Here is a 5,989-nt window from a genome sequence, read left to right on the forward strand (position 1 = left end):
TTATAATAAATTTTGTAAATTTTCGAGACGATCGTTCTACGACATTCGCACCAGCTTACGTAGGACTATATCTAACAAGCAACGCACTAATTCATATCCAAGCGATAACTAACAGTCGGCGAAATGTTGGTAGATGAATAGTATCTCGGTCAAGGAACTTACGTTCCTCTTTATCGTATGTCGTAGCCTTCGGTAAGATTTATGTAAGATACTTGCGGTAGTTCGCACCGCAATCTTTTATGAATTTCATTATTCTTGAATTCAGACCGAAACTGATTACTACCACACGTACTACGTACACGATATCAGTTATCAGCCGATATATCACGTGTTAATGCACAATTTCTGTTTGCGTCACTTGTATGATATATTCTCATGATAAGCGTTACGCGATTTGCACTCTTTAGATATGAGAATAAATTTAACGGACATTTGATAGAGATCACACGAATGTTTTGCAATGCAAACAGTGGGGTATAAAAGATTGAGATTAACGTACATGATGAACATTGCTTACACTCGAGTATCTCGGTTACAAACGGCACCTGTTTGCCGGGGAGACCTACGGCCTCCGTGAACTCGGCGTGACTCATTAGCTTTATAGGGTGCCGGGGCATTATGTGGGGCCCGTGGGCCGGTGTTGGCCACATAAAAGCGCTCGCAAGGCGGCATCGGCTTTGCTCGCGGCAAACGAACATTAATATTCGCTCCCCTTCCGTCGAGATATCAGATTAGAGGTCCGTGAGCCCTCTCGCTCACCCGTACTTTATTACACCATCCAGCAAAAATAAAGAAACCAAGCAACAAGCAAAAGCACCCCAGTTTGCAGTGCTCAAGTGCGCAACCGAGTGCTGCAACAATCTGATTTCGCCAGCACGGTAGTACCCTCGCATTACTCATTCCGTTTTTCCTCTCGGTTTTCGCCTTCCTCGTACTTCCCACCGCGACAAAACTATAACTATTGTCTGCGCGTTGCGGCAGTCTCCGTCGAGAAAGTCGATCCTCTAACTACCTGCTTGCTTTCAGTTCCTATATAACTTCTCTTCGCTGGATATCTTCTACCACAGGTGCGGCCAACGCGTGGGTTGAAAATTAACGGCGGATTTTATTAGATATCTTAGACACAAATTCTCACAGCTTTCCTCACGATTGTATTCTCCAATAATACGTGTCTCTCGACATCAGAAAACTTTAATAACAGATGTCTTAAAATTCTTTTTTCTTTTAAATTCTAAGAGCCGCTTTATATATGAAATCGCTTTTGATGCGTGCAGTTTGGACCTTTGGAGGAATTCATGAGATGCAAAATCGCTTTGACTCAACCATAAGGATTTTAGCCACAAGGGAATGGCGGGTGAATGCACACGTAGTCACGCTTTGCGATAATTTATGACGACTGTGATCCGAATATGCTTCTAAATATGCAAGGAATGAAGGGGAACTCCACGCGATACACCACGCCAGACGGAACTCGCGCAATTAGGCTACGAATCTCGGTCTTTCTGTCATTATTCGACGCTCGTCAGCTCGAGGCGTTGACGTTCATTGAATTTAAAAATGCAGCAGTCATTTTTGAAAAGCACACGAACATGTGGTAATTGGTCGTGGTGGGAAAATGACTCCACATAGGAAATTGACGGTCATTTCTGAGTCATTGCTTTTGGCATTATTTGCTTATCCGATAATAGCTGGCAAATTGTTGGGCTGTCAGTCAGTGAATATGCGTATGTATTGTAAGAGGCGTACAGTGCGTGCGAGTTTTATAACTTGCTCGAGGCGGCCAATCGAGAGGCCAGCCGAATATACATTGATAGGATCGAAATGGCATGCATAGTTTGCGCCGCCAAAATTTGTGACTCTTGTGTTAAGAATTGCACTTCTGACGTTTTGAATATCTCGAGAAATATCTCTGGCACGTGAATATCTACGGTCACGATGAGAGCACGCAAAACTAGTTTTTAAATGAAATAATCCGGTGCCCTTTGAAGAAGATTAAAATTGGTCTGCTTTGTGCTATGTCGCATTATATTGCAGCTAGTTATAAATTTTCATATTGAGAATTCGCTTCCGATTTTGTTTCCAAATAAGTCGATTTTTTCGATAGGCATTTTTTTACTCAGTTGTCGTCTGTCTGATGGTTGTAATACAAAAAAAGATGACGCGTAGCCAGAAGTGAAACAAAAATCGTCCAATGAAAAAAACGAAGGACTTTTTCGAGGACGCGCAAATGTTTCATATCAACGAGTCACAGTATGATCGCGTTTACGATGGTATGTAACAAGCAAGGTCGTATTTTTTTCGAGCTGACAGCAAAAATAAATCTGAAAAACAACGCTTCATAAATACCATATCGACAAGTATTTTTGTGTAAAGGAAAAAAAATTGTAGAAGGCTAATAAATATCTATTGAAAACATTCGAAAAAAAAAAGATTATATTCTCGATGCAGTTTGCAATGATAAATATGTCGAAGCATTCGATATTTTTTTTGAATGTTGAATGCAAGAACATGAAAAAAATCGGTCTTAATTAAAAGAATTAATTAAAAGAATTTCATGTAGAAGAATTGGTACAGATATAATAAACCGAAAATTTCTGAATTTTTAACAGGAAATATTTTTCTAGTCTTTTTCTATGTAACCATATTAATTTTTTTATTATTAATATTTCTTTATTATATTTTATTTTACTTTATTATACAACTATCTATTTAATTAAATAAATTTAAATCTCTAGAAATGATAAAGTATAAAAAGAAACTTAAATTATTATTGAGAAAATTAAATTATTATAGATTTATATAAAACGTGTACCATATACGTGATTAACCAAAAAAATTACACACTAATCCTATGGCGAAAGGATTTGTCCTATTTTGACAGAATTCAGAGCGATCATTATTTTCTTGGTGTAGAAATATTATGTGTAGAAAGGGTTAACACTTTAATGTCCTGTAATATCAGTTCTTTCAACTTAGTTGACTGAAAAGTATTTTAAAGAATGAAAAAGAAAATTGAAGGATATAATTTATGTGCTGATAAAATAGATATTTTTAGTGATAAATTATATACAATAATCGAGATAATTTCGCAACTTATTACATAGATATCTTATTTATTTCTTGTTAGAAAAGTGTGTTCTATTTTATATTATATGAAATAATTTTTGTATTAAAGACATTTAAATTTTACATTACAAAATATTTTTGATATTATGAAAAACTTCCTTACAATTCAGCTGTAATTCCTATACATTTTAATTTCCTTTTCTATTTTAAACGTTTTTCTTCTGTTCAATGCAAGGCTTAAGTAATTTTTTTTTGGCATTTTCAGTGAAAATATTTTGAAAGAAATTGAAAACATTATTTTTCATTATGTAGAAAACTACAATAAATCAATTTTAACACATTAAATTACTAAAAATTTTAAAAATTACGCAATATAAGAACTCTGCCAATATTCTATTATATATTTGTTACAAAATGTGATGAATGTTACTTGCAACAAGATTTAGTACTTTATAGACAATAGCATGCAAAAGGCGTATAATAGGGTTACATATATTTTTAAGTTTTTCTGCAGGAAAACAAAATTGACAGATCAGGGTTAATCCAACTATATTCTTTAAAGCAAATTTCACTTGAAAGACAGTTTGAGATTCATTTAAGTGAAACTTACTTTTATCGGCATGTTATGCAAAAGTGTAGGTATACTGTTATTTCTTCATGCGTTTCCTTCCACTCTCATTTTATTCATTCTTTATAATACAAATACATTTTTTCGTACAATAACAAATTGATCTTAATAAATTATAAATTTTTCTCATCTATATTCGAATGTATTATTTGAAATATATCTTTCAGTGAAATTTGCTTTAAAGAATATGGTTGGGTTAACCCTGATCTGTCAATTTTTTTTCCTGCAGAAAAACCTAAAAGTATATCTAATCCTATATTACATGCCTTTTGCTATTGTCCATAAAGTAATAAATCTTATATATAGAAATATATGATATTAAAAAGAGATATAAGAAATATAGGAAAATATAAGAAGATTATAATATTCTTTTTACGTATTGTATTTCTAATTTATATCAGCTTTATTTATTGTAACAAAGAAAAAACAAATACAGCTATTTTTGACAATCTTTAATAAGGTAAAAGTCTTAACGTTTCTATATAAAATTGGAAAACTTTGCCATCGTAAAGTTTTTCTTGACAAAACAAAAAAAAAGAAACATGCGCCATTAAAATCACTGTTTCAAGGCAGTAGAATTAAATTATCAATATAGCAATGTAGTCTATATTATAAATTCTTGGTAAGCAGTTTTTTTTCCAAACTGAGTAACCTTTTTCTCTTTATTTTTTTCAAAGGGTTTACACTCAACGACACGGAAACTAAATTAGACATAATAAAACTACAAAAAAGAGCTGACCTCAGCAGAAGTATCCAACTCGCACTGTTCATGAAAGGATAGAGGACAACTAAATAGAGTTCAAAGAAAAATTTCATCGTAAAGCTTAAAAATCTTGCAACGTGAGTGGAGAAAAATTATAAATCCTTTGGGCCAGTCGACTCTTTTTTACTACTTTTACAACGTCATAAAATAATGATAAAAGATTGTCGTCAGCGTGAATAATCCACTTTCATTTTTATATCAGATTTCAAAGATCAAGAATGTTCAGGATTGCGTGAAAGGATTTTGAACATTCTTCATTTTCGAAAACCGACAAGTTTAATTTGTGGCTGAACTAGAAATGCTTTAAATGCTGTAACTGCAATCGACTGTATGGTACATTCTTTCATTAGTGATCAGTGATTTAACCTGTTCGGATTTAACTCTTTCGATTTGAACCTTTGGTTTTAACTCGTTCAGATTGTAACTCTTTTTTGTGGAAAATCTTATTTGGAAGATTAGGTTTATCACGCCCATTCGACAGAATGACGCGTGTTATTATGCAAAAGAGTAGGAAAAGATAATTTTCAGAAAAGTATCCTACGTTGGACCCGAAGATTTTATACATCTTTTCACCTATTATAAAGAACGAAGTATATTAATTGTTCTCAAAAAGACTTTACAAAAATTCTGTACCCCTTTAACTATATAATATAAAAATAGAGTGTATAATGATAAAAATAATAAATGATATCTTTTTTTTAGCATACATTTTAAATTTAATCTTAATACTGAATTATATAACTATACTTTTATATATACGCGATAATTCTACTCTATATCATTTCAGCGAATTATGCTTATACATTTCTAAAGTACCCATATAACCGTTGCATGTACATATGTATAAAATGACATTTTTGCATGGATGCATTCTATGAACTGTAATCAGCTCTTTTTGCGACGGATTCTTCTTACGCTATTCTTCTTATAGTTAGAAAGCGGTTTATTGAGCAGAAAAAATGTAATTCGATGTTATATCCTTTAGTTTCCCCTTATCTCTCGTGCTTACCCGACGTGAAGTCTTCCATGAAATGTTAGGAACAATATACATCGAGGGACCATGATATCGACGTAAACACGTTCGCCACAAATTCCTCGAAAGCCGTTCGATATTTTATGATCTCATTGGATATGACAAGCGTGGCCTGGAATTTTAGCAATCGTGTAGTCGTTCGCAATCGCCCTCGGTAAAAAGTTTGCACCACCGATAGCATTGCATTTAGATCGATTTTCAGTTATTTAACGATAACAGTATTGGTGTCATAGATTTACATATATACGTTTATATAATCTTTTACATCTTAATTGAGAGATATAATTTATCATGCAATATAATCATATGAATTTAACTTCTTTATCTTGTTTTAAAAAATCTTAATTTTAATGTAACGTTATCGTTTAAGATGTATAAGAAATAAGACCCAAAAAATTTCAGACACGATGAAAATAATTTATTTTGAGAGAGATATTTGATTTTCAAAATAATTAATTGCTTAATAATAAATACTATTTATATATATATATTTAATTAT

The sequence above is a fragment of the Atta colombica genome, unplaced genomic scaffold (assembly GCF_001594045.1).
Source record: "Atta colombica isolate Treedump-2 unplaced genomic scaffold, Acol1.0 scaffold35, whole genome shotgun sequence".
NCBI classification, from domain to species: domain Eukaryota; kingdom Metazoa; phylum Arthropoda; class Insecta; order Hymenoptera; family Formicidae; genus Atta; species Atta colombica.